This window comes from Oryctolagus cuniculus, chromosome Y (genome assembly GCF_051225735.1).
Source record: "Oryctolagus cuniculus isolate XC-2025 breed Fujian yellow rabbit chromosome Y, ASM5122573v1, whole genome shotgun sequence".
Taxonomy (NCBI): domain Eukaryota; kingdom Metazoa; phylum Chordata; class Mammalia; order Lagomorpha; family Leporidae; genus Oryctolagus; species Oryctolagus cuniculus.
Window position 1 is genome coordinate 31,016,205 of NC_142889.1, and position 16,602 is coordinate 31,032,806.

At 39.0% G+C, this 16,602-nt stretch overlaps 1 long non-coding RNA gene across 6 annotated transcripts in view; it reads left to right on the forward strand.

The window, feature by feature from the left end:
* Positions 1 to 1,970: 1,970 nt before the first annotated feature.
* Positions 1,971 to 16,602, forward strand: part of LOC149119477 (uncharacterized) — a 28,741-nt gene continuing 14,109 nt past the window's right edge. For 5 of the 6 annotated variants that reach the window (XR_016228659.1, XR_016228657.1, XR_016228660.1 and 2 more), the window contains exons 1-2: positions 1,971 to 2,146; positions 16,466 to 16,548. This is a non-coding gene — a long non-coding RNA (uncharacterized LOC149119477). The remainder of the gene's footprint in view (positions 2,147 to 16,465; positions 16,549 to 16,602) is intronic. The other variant, XR_016228661.1, reaches the window with a different exon arrangement.

Consider the following 16,602-nt stretch of genomic DNA (forward strand, 5'->3'; position numbering starts at 1 on the left):
CATGGGAGACCCAGAAGAAGCTCCTGGCTCCTGGCTTTGGATCTGCACAGCTCTGGCCATTGTAGCCATCTGGAGAGTGAACCAGCAGATGGAAGGCTTCTCTCTCTCTCTCTCTCCCTCCCTCTCACTCTCTCTCTCTACTTCTCTCTTTAACTTTATCTTTCAAATAAATAAATCTCTAAAAAAATACACCATGTTTTGAAAATTGAATTTCCAAAACACAAGTGTAACATAAAACAATATAGGGTGATCACTGATGCCATAAACAAGAGTGTCAATTTGTTAAGTCAACAACAGGAGTCACTGTGCACTTACTCCTCATGTAGGATCTCTGTCCTTAATGTGCTGTACATTGAGATTTAATGCTATAACTAGTACTCAAACAGTATTTTTCACTTTATGTTTCTGTGTGGGAGCAAACTGTTGAAAGCGTTACTTAATACATGCTAAATTGATCTTTTGTATATAAAAATAATTGAAAATGAATCTTGATGTGAATGGAAGGGGAGAGGGAGCAAGAGGGGGAGGGTTGCGGGTAGGAGGGAAGTTATCGGGGGGGGGGGGTCATTGTAATCCATAAGCTGTACTTTGGAAATTTATATTCATTAAATAAAAGTTTAAAAAAGCCATAAAACAGGAAAGCTTCTAAGTAAGTTGAATCACATTTTGAAAATCCCAAACAACCAACCAAGAAAAAAGTCACACAGTAAAAATTTCAGGTCCAGATTTACAGAATGCTCCAGAGTTTTAAGGTAGAAAAAAACAGATCTACATTTCCCAGACCTACCCAAAGTAAAAATAAGCAGAGAAAATTTTTAAATTTCCTTTGGAAAATCAATGTTTCTTTGATGATGAAGCAAGTGGACCAGGCTATGAAATAAAAAATAAGTTTTTTAAAAGCATCCATTCATAAACTGAGCTATAGGTATCCAAAGCAAAGTAATAATGTAACAAATTAAACCCCATAAGAAAACATCAATAGCAAGCAAGATATAATAAAAATGAAACAGTTGTTAAAGTTCTCAGACAATTCATCCAGGTAGGTAAAATTACAGGTAGAAAAACCACATCATGTAGGTTACATGTTGTAAAGCATTTAATAAGGTTCAGCATCTAGTAAAAAAATTAAAAACTGCTAGCAGAACATTGAAATAATAAAAGCTAGTGAGTTCATTACTGTGATCAAGATTGAAAGGAACTTACAAAAACAGTGCAACTAGTACAGGATCACTGGATTTTCCCCCTCCTGGGAGTAAACCTAGACCATGATACCTGTACTATCTCTCTTCAGCTTTCTATTGCAGGAGTAGTCAGGGAAATAAAACAGTAAAAAGAAGCTATAAGGTGCAAAAATCAACTTCTAAGTAACAAAATGTGACTATATTGGATGCTGCTTTAATACAGAGATGAACTATGAAGTCTAAAAACATACAAGGATAAATGAAATTACTGGAAAAATCAATATATAAATAATACATAAAATCCACTGGATTACTAAGTACAGCAAGGAATAGAAAATAATATTAAAGGACAATAGGCAGACTAGAAAAAAGTCTGCAAGAGGAATGGAAAAAAGGATGAAAGTATTCAATATATTTAAGTATTCTTAAAATTAAATTAAAAAATGAATGAAAAGAAAAATTAAAAGAAAAACAAAGGCTCAGAAGGCAATAAACAGTCTCTAAATTGTAACTGACCTGAATGAAGTAGGCTGCTGCAACCCCCAGGCAGGATCCTCTCAGGAACAGGGACCAGGGAGGCAGGAGGGGCCAGCAGGTGGCAGGACCCGGAGGTGAAAACCCCTCCTGCTGCTTGGCAGGTGATGTGAGGACTCTGTCGGAACTAAGCCGGGACCGGCCCCTACTTTTCTCCCCTGTGATCCCTGAAGATACGCGTCTGCGCTGTGGAGGGTGCTGATTGGCTCCGTTCTGTATTACGTGTGCGTGCCCTCGGCTACACAAACTGTCCAATCAGGGGCGCTTGCGTAAACAATGCACAATCACGCGGGATCTTGACGCCACAGTAGTCTTCCGGTTTTGCGGTGGAGCGAGGTCCAGGAGGAGTTTTCACGGATGGGAACCTGAGAAGGTGAGGAGCGTCCGTTCGCTGTTTTCTGATCTTCCTTCACGCAGGACGCCTGGCAGAGGTGAGTGTGCGGGACAAGGAGTGCGCGGAGGGGTAGGGGGGAGTTGGCAGAAGTTGATGTTCTGCCTGGCAGGACTCGCAGGGCTCCGGAGGTTGTCCCCAGGCCTCATGTCCCTGCTGGCACCTCACTTCCTTCGCCCCCTGCTGCTCCACGGTGTAGGCCTGGACTGGCACCTGGGACTCCGGGCTTCCTGTCGCTTCCTCACAGAGACTTGTCAGCCCGGAGCCATCTCTGGGCAGCTGTGTGGCAGCAGTCGCCCATCTTCCCCGATTGTGCAGTGGGGGTGAGCGGTCCTTTGGGAGAACCCGTGCTGGGGGTGGGAGGGTGCATGCAGGCGAGCAGCTGTCCTCTATGGGGTCCTCGGTTCCCCTTCTCATCCCAGGGCTGACCCTACTCTGACTATGTCAGAGGCAGGGTCTCATTTCGCAAACTCTGACCTCTCAGCATAGCTCTTTCTGGGAGTCTGATATCAGTGCTATAGACTAGGCAAGTTAAAATCAAAGCTGTGTGGTTCAAGGCTTTTGGTCCAGGTTTTAGTGGGGCAGGGGGACACTGTGTTTGATACTTGAATGTCATTTTATCACGCACACATTCCCTTAACAGGCTGTCATCTGTGTTTGAACTTTCAAAATAGAAACTTCGGTTACATTTATGAGTGTTTTAAAAAAGATTTCTGTTCCATGATTACCTTCCCAGTCCCAAAGATAAAGTAAAAGATTCCTAAGTTATTTTTAATTTGTATTTTAACAAGGTAATTTTTCAAGATTATTTGAGTACAATTGACAAAATTGGTTTTTACTGAAGGCGTGCAACCTGATATTTTGATACATTACTGGAATTTCAAAAGTATATGGAAAATTAAGATTATTTTTAAACCTATTTTCACAAAACATTTGGAGTCCCCATGTGCATATATATCATGAAATTATTAGGACAATCCAACTTTCATATCCATCAACTTACATCGTTCTTAAAAGAGTACTTAAGTTTTTAATAAGTTATATCTAATGCTGTATTCATCTCGTTATTGTGTTGTATATTATATCTCAAGGAGTTAATTTATCCCATAATTGTAAATGTGTATTGTTCCAGTAACATCTTTCCATTTCCTCCACTCTCAGGCTCATGGTAACCACCATTCTGTTCTGTCTTTCATTTGACTTTATTATATTCCACATATACATGAGATATGTGGTATTTATCATTCTCTGTGATATTCCAAATAGTGTAATGTCCACATCGGTACTTTTGGATCCAAATTGTGAAAAATGTCAGAATTTGCTTTTCTCCACATCTGATTCAGCATTTGACACTTTTGATTTTATTTTACTTTTTGATAATATCTTTTTAGCCTATGTGAGGTAGTAGGCATTATGGTCTTTATTAGCATTGCTGAGCCATTTTTCATATGATTGCTTGCATACGTTGATTGGAAAATCTGATCAAATACTTTGTCCATTTTTATTACAGTATTTGCTTTTGCAATATGTATGTTCTTTATATTATTACATTACTCTTACTATCATCTGCCAAGATTTTCTCCCATCTATTTCTTTTTTAATTTTTTCTGTTAGTATGCAGAATCATTCTTCAGTTTTTAAAAATATTTATTTATTTGAAAGGAGAGTTACAGAGACAGAAGCAGAGAGACAGCAAGAGACATATTCCATTTTCTGGTTCACTCCCCAGATGGCTGCAATGGCCAGAGCTGGGCTGATCTGTACCCACAAGTCAGGAGTTTCTTTTGGGTCTCCCATTTTTCTCTGCTATGCCACAGCTCTGGTGACATCTTCAGCTTTGTGTTAAACCTATAAATCTTTTATTTAAGATATAAAAACTTCATGCATTTTGTAAATACAAATTTAGGAACATAGCGATCCTTTCCATCCTGGCCTCCCTCTCACCTGCACCCCCCACCCTTCTTCCTCTTCCCCCTCCTATTCCCAACCTTATTTTTTGCTAAGATTTATCTAAGATATATTTTCTATTAACTTTAAATGCAAAAGATTAACCCTACACTAAATAAAGAGTTAAACAAATAGCGTGAAAAAAAAAAAAACCAAAACACTGTTCCTCAATAGTGGAGACAAGGGCTGTTCGACGTCATTACATCTCAAAGTGTCGCTTGCATTTCTACAGATTACCTTTGAGGCATACCACAGATCAGGGAGTTCATTTAGTATTTGTCTTTCTGAGACTGACTTCCTTCACTAAATATAATATTTTCCAAATGAAAATGAAAGTATTCCATTTTCATTTTGTTTTTTTGCAATCCTACTTCCTTATTTTTGCTTTTGTCACCTATGCGTTTTGTGTCATATCCAAATTATTGCTGAGGCTAAAGCCAATGGATTTTCTCCCAGTATTTAAGGAGCTTTAAGTTCTGAGATCTTCTGTGTAAGCCTTCAATCCATTTGGATTGATTTTCAGGCATGGTGTAATATAATGATTCACTTTCAGATTCTGGCATGTGGATGGCCAATTTGCCCCTGCCTCCAATGCTGGCCCCCAAAATGTCCAATGAGTACACTCAGTGAACCCATTGTCACTTGATCAAGCACCCCTGATGCTGTGCCTGGAGCTGGACAGTGATAAGGTAGAAACTGGCAGAGTCCAGTTTTAGCATCACTTGCTATCTCATCTCCCAGGCCCATCCTGCTGTGCTCTGCTGCTCTGCCCTGTCTGTATTGGGATACCACAGAAGGGGAGAATTCAGGGAGAGGGACATGAGAAGAGTTTGGGATGATGGGGAGAAACAGACCGTGCAGTGATGGGGTTGGGCTCATGGGGCTGTGTTCTCTCTCTGCAAGCCAGAGATGTGGAGGTAATTCAGAACTTTCCAGGAGGGATGGACATTGTGTTATAACCTTGTTTAGAATGCACATGTCCCATATTGGGGTGTCTGGGCTAAAGTTACATCTTCCACTTCCAGCTTCCTGCTAATGTGTGTTCCTGGATGGGGGGGAGTGATAGTTGAGGTAGTGAATCCTTGCCACCCACCTGAGAGACCCTGGTTGAGTTCCTGGCTTCAGCTTGGTCTGGCATGGCCATAGCTTTATTGGGCATTTGTGAAGTGAACAAATAGATGAGGGTGTTCTCTCTTCCTCTCTGTCTCTGTGCAATCTCTTTTTCTTCCACACTAATTAATTAATGAATTTGTAAAAACTGCATGGAATAATTGGTACCAAATCAGAGTTAAATTATAGGAGTAAATTCCTAGTGTTACATAGCATATTGGAGTAACTATAGTCCATAATCTTATATTTTATGAACAAATAGAATTGTGAATTGTGATTTTGAGAAGGGAATGTGTTGTTTACCCTGATTTGATCAATATGCATGGATTAAAAGCTCATACTGTATTCCATAGATATGTACAATTATTTTCAATAAAAAATTAAAAAACAACATTTTACTTAGTGTATAATGTTACAAGTTGTTGAAATATTTAAATTAGTATCACAATTAATGTGATCTTTGGAAGTAGTTTATTAATACAAATGTAATCTAGAACACATGGACTGATATTTTGTCATGTTAAGTGGAGCAATCAGGAGGCAGTATTTTATCTTAAATTAATGATTAATATTTTAAACTGTTTCATGTAAGAAAAAAATTAATTATTTCTTAAAGTGTATATGGAATTAATTAGAATTAGGGCAATATCAACAAGAAATGTGGAATTAAATGTTGGGTTAATTTTGATGCAGAAATTTCTTGAAACATATGTATAGTTCTTTCATACAAAATATTGTCCATGAATTTGAAGTCCTCTCATATTCATGCTTTCAAATATTTTTGAAATAAAATGAACATATTTTAATTTCATGTTCCACAAAATACTTGAAGCCCCCTCATATTTACTGGTTTTTAGTTTCTTCTGTGAAGCCCAAACTCATGAGCCTGTCTGTGCGGTCCTAACTGTCCCATGTTTTCAGTGTGTGTTCCATGCTTTGTACTACTTTGGGAGTCATATAATCATAAGCACAGTATAAGATAAGCCCATTTTCATTAATTCCACAAATGTTTCATATTATTTACAGTACCTCTTCATGACTATTAGTCCCAGACAGGTCTTAATCCAAATTTTGTCTCCAGACATTGACCTTTTCTGGACTGACCCATAATTGGAATCATATAGTGTTACAGTATGTGTGGTTTTGCTTTTTATTTCTTTTCTCTCTTTTTTCCCTTTTTTGAGTTTCATTACTTTTGTAGTCTGTCATTTCATAATTATTTTTGATTTCTAAATAGTATAGCATTATAAAAGATATACTACATATTGTTGTTTTTCCACATCAGTATTTGGGTTGCTTTCACATTTGGGTTTCATGAATATTGCTGAAGTGAGTATTTGGGTGCATGCGGGCTTTGTATCTTTTAGTGATGTATCTTGGAAGGAAACTGCTGAGGCAATCAATAATCCCATGTAAAACATGCTGAGAAACTGCCAAATTATTTTTCCTAGTGGTCTCACAGTTTTATTGGAAGTTTGTTTACCTATAGCTGAATCAGTCATTTTATTGAATGTGAAGTTGGATTGTCCAGAGGCTTTGATTTGCATTTTCACAATGATTAACTTTAAGCATACCTCTTTTGTAATATTAAAATGTGTTACTGAAATCACTGCTTCATTTTATTATGCTTTTTAATTATACTTTGTAATTTTAGTATAAAATCCATGGTCTTATTTTAATTCATTAGTGCTATTTTCATTCTGTGATGCTACATTGAATGTTCTCATTGATTATATTTTCAGAATGTTCATTGCTACTAAACAGAAATATGATTGATACTTGAATCTTTTATATTTTGCAACATTACTGAATTTTACTTTGAGTGGGTCTATAGTGAATTCCTTAGGATATATTTTACATACAAGATTATGTGTTAGGCATTACAAGCCAAGTTTGCTCTTTTGTTTCTAATTTGGAGAGTTGAATTTTTTATTATGAGGTCTTTAGCAGAATCCTCTAATACACTGTTGAGTAGAACTTCTAAGAGTATTTGTGGTTTGTTTTCATCTTATAGGAGTTTACTGTAGATTTCCCATAGGTGCCCTTCTTGAAGTTCTCTTCAATTCCTAGTTTGTTTAGGGTTTTAATCATAAACTGCATTAGTCAAAATTTTTCCTCTATCATAATGAGGTTATCAAATTTTGATTTCCTTTTATTAGCATAAATTATTACATTAATTTTTTATCTGTAACATTTTCTTTGTTTATATTTGAGAACTACATAGAGATAGAGCTCCTACCTTCTGGTTCACTCCCCAAATGTCTGCAGTAACCAGGTCTGGCATAGAACTGAGACCAGAGCCAGAAGCCAGAAACACAATCATGGCCTCCTATTTGGCTGGCAGGGAGCTAGTTGTACCATCACCACTGCCTCCTAGAGTCCAAATTGACAAGAAACTGGAGTCAGGAGTCAGAGCTAAACATTGAACTGTAATATGGAGTGAAGGTATCTTAGCCAGCATCTTAAATGATGGGCCAAATGCCCACACTTAACCTCTGTAGTCTGCTCCTTTGGTCTATCTGTTTTTGCAGTAATAATGCATTGTTTTGATGACTTTTGCTTTTGAATTAAGGGAATGTGAAACCTCTGATATTTATCATATTTTCAGTAATACTTTGTGTATTTGAATTGTTGACATTCCATGTGAATTTTCTGTATAGTTTTTTTTTTTAATTTCTGCTAAATGTAAGTATTGGAATGTTATAAAAATATGTTGAATTTATAGATCACTTCGGATCATATTGATTTCATTTTTAATGAAAGTTTTTCTCTTTTTAAAAAGTTGTTTGAAAGACATAGTTACATACAGTGAGAGAGATCTTCCATCCACTAGTTCACTCCCCAAATAGCTGTAACAGCTGGGGTTGAAACAGGCCAAAGCCAGTAGCTTCTTCTGGGTCTCCCAAGTGGGTGGCATGAACCCAAGGACTTGGGCCATGCTACATTGATTTTCCCAGGTGCTTTAGCAGGGAGCTAGATCAAAAGTGGAGCAGCCGGTTTTGAACCAGTTCCCATAAGAATGTCAGCAACACAGGCAGCAGCTTTACCCACTATACCGCAAAGCCAGCCCCAATACTGATTTCTTACATATATTTTATAATCCACAAACACAGGATATATTTCCATTTACTTGGGCCATCTTTAATTCCTTTCAGTAATCCTTTATAGTTTTCAGTGTTTAGATATTTTATTTCAGTGGTTAAATTTATTCCTAATTATTTTATTCCTTTTGATGCTATTGAAAATTCAGTTCTTGTTATTTCCTTTATTATTGTTAATTTTTAGTTTATAAAAAGACAGCTACTTTTACTATGCTTATTTTGTATTATGAAACTTTGTTGTATTTGATTATATTAACAATTTTACTGGAGAATCTTTAATATCCTCTACATGAATGGTCATGCAAATGAGGCTGCAGAAAGGTTCTGTTGTTTGTCCTGCAAGAGTTAGAAATCTGTCTGCTGGGCCGGCGCCGCAGCTCACTAGGCTAATCCTCTGCCTTGCGGTGCTGGCACACCGGGTTCTAGTCCCGGTCGGGGTTCCGGATTCTGTCCCGGTTGCCCCTCTTCCAGGCCAGCTCTCTGCTGTGGCCAGGGAGTGCAGTTGAGGATGGCCCAAGTACTTGGGCCCTGCACCCCATGGGAGACCAGGATAAGTACCTGGCTCCTGCCTTTGGATCAGCACGGTGCACCGGCCGCAGCGCGCCGGCCGCGGCGGCCATTGGATGGTGAACCAACATCAAAAAGGAAGACCTTTCTCTCTGTCTCTCTCTCTCACTGTCCACTCTGCCTGTCAAAAAAAAAAAAAAAAAAAAAGAACGCGGGGTATCAGCGCCACTGGCGGAGGATTAGCCAACTGAGCCATGGCGCTGCCTCCCCTCCCCCGCAAAAAAAGAAATCTGTTTGTTGGACATTGGGCTAACACTGCTAACAAAATCCACAGAATCACCCAGGGCATCACACCACCTCTGCTTCATGCATTCCCAGTTAGACACTACAGCTTCTTAAGGGATATCTTACACCCTATAATGTGTATTGTGTACTTCTAGCAGCAGTCTATAAGCATGACTGATCCTAAGGGATTATTTGAGACTCAGGTCCTCTAAACTGCATAAACAAGAGTTTTGGGAGCTGTGAAATAGTGATTCTGAGAGCACCAGGTGACTGCTGCCTGCACTTCAGGTTCTTACTGTTCCAGCCTAGCACATAAGTGATGGCCACATCTACTATCAGTTAGGAAGAGGAAGATTGCTGCCCGTACTAAGGAACTCCATACCAAGGTATGACCTTTGATAGAGATGGAAATACAAAGCCTGTTCAAAGACCCAAGACAAAGACTCAGTGAGAAAGACACACCTGGTGCACATATGTTCCTGACAGGAAGTGATCTGTAACTCAACAGACAGGGACTGGAGAGCTGATAGCCATCCTGAAAAGATGCCAAGATCATCTCGAAAGCACAGTTGATGGTGTCCTAGGTGCAGAATGCTTGTTTGGAGACTGACAAATTGCATATTGCAGCATAAATTTTCTTGCATCAAATGATGGTACACAATTGAGAAAAGAGCTGCTGAGGCATTTAGGTGTTTTTCATAGAGTTTATCTGACTGCCATCCCCATGGGACAGGAAGAAGACCAGAGTAGTCCCATTCTGCCACATTTGGGCTCAGCAGTTTATTAAAACTTTAATCAGTGTTATTCATGTTAAAGGCACTAAGACAGATATTCTATCCACTGATTCTCTCATCAAATGTTCACAATAGTTGGGACTGAGCCAGCCTGAAGTGAAGATCCCAGAACTCAGTCTGGGTGGCAGAGACCCAAGTTGTTGAGCTATCACTTGCTGCCTTCTAGAGTGTGTTTTAGCAAGAAGCTTGATTGGTAGTAGTGTGGGGTCGCAAACCTATGTGCTCAGAGGCAGGATGTGGGCCTCTAAAGATCTATCTTAAGTGTAGTTCCCAAATGCTGATTCATCTACTATTCTATGAGAACTCCCAGTGGAGGCCAAACCCACTCTCCTGGCTCTGATGATCACAGCCCCTAAAGTTCCCAGGCACAACCATCCAAGGAGTCTTCACAGCATCAGACTCCTGCTGTGCTACCTATCCAGTGTACCACCAGGTGCTGTTCTCCCTGACTTCTCTCCATCCATTATCCACAGGCTAGCACCCAATCTGGCCATCCACAACAAAGTCAGAATGCTCTCTACTGATGTGGTGGTGAGAGGGACTTCTAAGATGACTCATTTCAAGTAAATCTCATGGCTTCCTCTAGTCCTTCCTTGACATCCAGGTGGCCCATCTACCCAGATAGCCACCAGTAGCTAGCCCCTGGCACACTAGGCCTGGAACCCCACAGGCACCCCTCTGGATGACAGTCACCTGTTTACTGGCTCATGGCATAGATAATCATAGCCTTATTGGGAACTGAATCATAGGCCATTTGGTCTTCAACTCAGCCTAGCCCTGCTGGGTCATTAAGAAAAAGGCTAGCCCTTAGGATACTCTTATGGTCATCATTCTTAAGGCCATGGTTTACATTTCTGGTGTTGTTCTTTCCCACCTCTCATTTACCATTTCTGATCCTTGGCATGGATGGAATTTATGATAGTCTAACATCATTCTCCAGTATCTGGCTTTGTTATGTTTCAACTGATGGATATGTTGGGTTCACTATATCTGCCTCCTGCTTTATTTAGTTTTTAAGGGTAGCATGTAAGCAGATAATACTTTTTAAGAACATAAATCCAGTACCATCATCCCAACTTTCAAAATTGATAGCTGAATATTATCTAATACCCATTGCTTCTGATTGTCACATAGATTTTGACTTATTTATGGCTGGAAGAATGGCTAGAGGATTTCACTTGGACTTACTCTTACACTATAGGCCATGAAACCAATTCTTCCCATTACTCCGTATTTCCCTTCCAATTCTACAGCTTGAGACCAGTGAAATTAGCTATGCTGGGCTTGGGGAACCAGTAGACTCTTTGAAAACTAACCTTGGACTAGAACACTGTTTTCTACCAGCGCCCCATGCACAGCTACTCCAAAATAGGACTGTGATTCTGCTTTATACTTAGGATATACAGGTCAAAAATATTAAGGCATTTATCTCCCCTCACTGTGCAACTACCCACATAAATGTGACAGATTGTTTTAGTTAGAGACTGCAAGAATGTTAACATATATGCTTGATGTGATGTTACACATATCTGGGAACTTGTCATCTTGAGATTTGTATTTGAAAACTGGCTTATGTACAGGAACAACAGAAATTTGACTGATGGAACATGTGCTCTCACTCGTCTTATGAACTGATCTTAAAGTGTTTAGATTGCATCAGTTGAGCACTGCCCTTTTTATCTGAGAAGTCATGTTGTTTCTATGGATGCATGCTATAATAAGCATTTCCATAGCTCTCTTGATCAAGTACCCTTGGCTGCTATTTCATTCTTATTCAAAGTGAACACAGCTTGCTTCAATAGTTAAGTACTTCCACCAAGTCCCTATTATTATTGTTTTGGAATCTTAGCATTCAAATTGCTGAGTTCCCAGTGTTTATGACATTTCCCACCATCAGGAGTGACCTAGAGAGAAGATTCACCTCTGTGGTACTCAGCAATGACAGTGCCCTTCTCACCAACACACATTTTATAAGTTTCATAAATGGATTGTCTTTGGGCCTCTTGTAGAAAAATAGTCATTTTATAAGCTTTTCAATTTTAAATATACTTCTGTATTAATTTAATAACTGAAGCATAATTACTGTGAGATTTCGATTGTTTCTCTGTCACAGCAATTCAGGTATTTATACCTCACTTAACATGGATTATTTTTATTCAATTTCAGATGTCATGCTAGCATTACCATCACCATTTGGAATTCTTGATAGTCAGTAAAATCCTTTGTTTTCAATGAGTGCTCTCACTTTGAGAAATGCCCCTTTTCTAATTTTGTCCTGTACCCTCAGGACCCAACCCCATACATATTCTCCTACTCCTGATAGAACATATTGGCTATGCCCTGCAACTATTTCTTTTGAGATAGATCTATTTTTCTCTCTTAAAAAACTATACTTCTGTATCTGGGTTCATGAGGATGAAAAAGTTATTTGGTCCTTCAAAGTACTTGTAGGATTAGTAGATGTAGTAAAACCCCCAAGTGAAATCTATTTGTAGGTAGCAGACTCCTTTCTTTCACTAAGGCATATGTGATATGATTATATTACCTTCACATAAGTTCATGAAACCAGGATGACCACAATCAGTAATTTTAGAAAATCCACTGTCTGGGGACTAGTTTAGCAAGACAAAAGAGAGTATAGTTAGTTCTACTAGGCAAAGACCATTTTCCTCATGAGTAAGCAACATAACCAGTTAATTCCCCTAATGTTATGGTATCATCAAAATTATGTAAGTATATTATATGGCTTCACTGGAGTACTGTCATAATTTAATCTTTTTAAAAGTAAGCTTTCTTGCATTTCTCCCCAAATCTACATGTTTGATGAATATTATCAACATTAAAATGATAGTTGTATTAAAATGTTTTATTGACACAGTTAACAATTATAGGTTAATCAGACATGGAAACTAACTTTATGGATGAATATTATAACTGTAGCTAGCTGAATCGTCTTCTAGGACAAACATATAAACCCAACAATTAAAGGTTGATATACAGTTTTGGCCTTGTTGAATATTATAATCTATATAAAGTATTTTATGTCCTAGAAGATGAAATATAAATAACACAGCTAAAGTACTTAACAGAAATTACATTGAAAGTCAACAGTCATTGTCGTAGGTGTCTATCTTAATTTCATGGTTGTTGGTTAAGCCTTATAATTCTAGAAATTCATCTGATTCAGAAATGAAGAAATCCTGTACGTGATATGCTAAGCTGTTTATATAGTCTGCCATATTTGTACTAATACTGTAACCTGTACTGAGAAACCTCTGCTCTAAACTTTTTAACTTTTTCCCCGGAAGACTTAATATTTGATAGCAAGAGTTTTCTGTATAAAGCAGAAATGATCTTAGAATGATAAAACTGGCTGTAGTCAACATATTGTAATTATAAACATCAGAATGGAGAACTCAGTGCTTTGTTGAGGAATAATAAATCATCAAGCTATGGTGTAATTCAGTGATTTCCTGGGGGGAGAGAATATTTTGGGTACTGACAGATTTTCAAAGCTTTCAATTAATGACATAAAATGTATTATAAATAAACTCTAGGCTGGCGCTGCAGCTCACTAGGCTAATCCTCCACCTTGCAGCGCCAGCACACTGGGTTCTAGTCCCTGTCGGGGTTCTGGATTCTGTCCTGGTTGCCCCTCTTCCAGGCCAGCTCTCTGCTGTGGCCAGGGAGTGCAGTGGAGGGTGGCCCAGGTGTTTGGGCCCTGCACCCCATGGGAGACCAGGAGAAGCACCTGGCTCCTGCCATTGGATCAGCGCAGTGCGCCGGCTGCAGCGCGCTGGCCACAGCGGCCATTGGAGGGTGAACCAACGGCAAAGGAAGACCTTTCTCTGTCTCTCTCTCACTGTCCACTCTGCCTGTCAAAAAAAAAAATAAGTAAACTCAATAGACAAGACAATCAGTTTTAAATCTTATAACCATGTCACAAAGTGGGAAAATTATCTTTTACATTAGTAAGCACTAAATCACTAGAATATTTGTATCATGTGGGATACATTTATGAGTAGTAAACCATTTTTGTTTTAAAATATAAATTTATTTTATGAGAAATTATTATTAAATTTTGAATAAGCAGTTTAGAGGTAAAATATAAAATGTGTATGTGGGGGCTGGCATTGTGTAGTAGTAGTGGGTAAAGTCATTGCCTGTAATACCAACATTGCATATGGGTGCCCTTTGGAGTCCAGCTACTTCACTCCTGATCCAACTCCCTGCTACTGTGCCTGGAAAAGCTGCAGGTTATGGCACAAGTTCTTGGGCTTCTACACCCATGTGTGGGACTCAGAACAATTGCCTGACTTTGGACCGGCCCAACTTTAGCCCTTGTGGCCATTTGGGAAGTGAACCAGTGAGTGAAAGTTCTGTGTGTGTGTGTGTGTGTGTGTGTGTGTGTGTGTGGATAACTGCCTTTCAAATAAATAAATAAATCTTTTAAAATGCATTTATGTACAGTATATATATATAAATGTTTCAAAAATCCGTGGTGTTATTTGAACAGTAATAATTGAAGTTCTCTGTTTTAAAATAAATATTAATAGAAGTAAATTCATTGTTTTTTTTATGATTTCCTTGGGTGTTCTCTTTGTAATACTTCATGGGTCTTGGACATACTAGTGGGTATGTTGAAGTTTATCTTGGTATCGTTTAAAATTGTGATGGCAAGAAGAGTTTCCACTGTTTTTGTCAGAACACATCATATCAAATAGCCTATAGTCAGGAAATTCTCAGTTCAAACCTTGCAGAGACAAAAAAACTGAGATCATTTCAAGGAGGGTCCCTCTTTTTCTGGTTTGTATCAACTCTGTAAATCTAAATACTGTTTGCTATGTGCCCTGGATTGTAGAAGGAAAACAAGCAACAAAGCTTTAGCTGCTGAGAATAAATTTTGTTTCAACATTATTCTAAAGACTGTAGTTGATTGAAAGAACTCAAAGAAACAAAAATGGGACCTTATTCCTCAATGTCCTTGATATTTTTAATTCTGAAGTCAATTGAATCCAAAACATCTGGCCTCACATCCATATTGTTCACTTTGATAGTGCTGAACAAAATAGCCCTTTAAAAATCATAGAGTCAGTTGAATTTCAGAACATCTACAGGTTCCATAATGGCAGATTTGGGCCAGCATTGAAATATGAGTGATCAGGAATCTGGTTCTTTTGTTCTGCTGAGAGCACATCCAAAATTTCCCCAGAGGCTGGTGCCATGGCTCAACAGGCTAATCCTCCACCTTGTGACGCCGGCACACTGGGTTCTAGTTCTGGTTGGGGCTCCGGATTCTGTCCTGGTTGCCCCTCTTCCAGGCCAGCTCTCTGCTGTGGCCAGGGAGTGCAGTGGAGGGTGGCCCAGGTGTTTGGGCCCTGCACCCACATGGGAGACCAGGAGAAGCACCTGGCTCCTGCCTTCGGATCAGCACAGTGTGCCAGCCACGGTGGCCATTGGAGGGTGAACCAATGGCAAAGGAAGACCTTTCTCTCTGTCTCTCTCTCACTGTCCACTCTGCCTGTCAAAAAAAAAAAAAAAAGAAGAAGCCAAAATTTCCCCAGAGCAGATGGCCTATGTGAACCTGATCCATGAAGGCTTCAATGTAATTCTATTTAGGTCTCTGTGTAAGATAATAATCATGAACCCAAGGCCCTGATCACCATGAATCTGACCCGAATCCAAAAGCAAAACACAGAGCTAATTATCACTGGCTCATTTTAAAGGACTTACAATTCTGCATACGCTTGGTGCCCAGTGGCCCAGTTATAATTGGCTTTGTAGTTGAATTAAGCTTGGCTTTAAGTTATACAGTGGATAGTGTCTGTTTTCTCCCTGAAGACAAAAGCTGATATCCAGCAGAGTGTTGGCCTGGATACAGTCACCCTAAACCATAGAAGATGACAGTGTTAAGTCACATGTGAGAAATGAGGAAGCTTTCTCAGTAAGGTGGTAACAGTACCTATTGATAGATCTTAGCAGTAAAAGTTCCTGTATGGGGCCAGTGCTGTGGTGTAGTAGGCAAAGCCTTTGCCTGCAGGACTGGCATCCCATAAAGGCACCTATTCATGCCCAAGCTGTTCCTCTTCTGATCTAGCTCTCTGCTTATTGCCTGGTAAAGCAGTGAAAGATGGCTCAAGTGCTTAGGCACCTGCACCCATATGGGAAACCTAGAAAAAGGATACTGGCTCCTGGTTTCAGATCAGCTGAGCTCCAGCCTTTGTGGCCCATTTTGAGAGTGAACCAGCAGAGGACCGTCTGCCTTTCTCTCTCTCCGTCTGTAATTCTACCTATCAAAGGAATAAATAAAATCTTTTTTAAAAAGTTCATGTGTCTGTTTGGTACTTTATATATGCATTTAAAGTTCAAGTGGAAATTTATCTTAATTTAATGTGTTATTTTTCTCATATAGGATTGTTGAAAGAATAAATAGACTAAGTGTGTAGAACAACAATATATATGTGCTAGTAGAATATATGGTAATAAATTAACCCCTTCATTTTTTACATGGAAACCTTTGATCAAAGACTAGAACATTTTCTTCTGATTCTAACTGTAGGACTCTACTTTAGGGTTTCTCACTCCCAGGCCATATTGGTTTTCCTATTTCACCAGATGGTGGAGAACCCCTCCTGTGGTGGGAAAATACAACATTAGGAACAAGCAACATGCAAGAACCATCTAACACAGATGTTCAGGTATTTTGGTTCTTCTAGCTTTGATTTGGATGACCTTTGGAAATGGAGGTGACT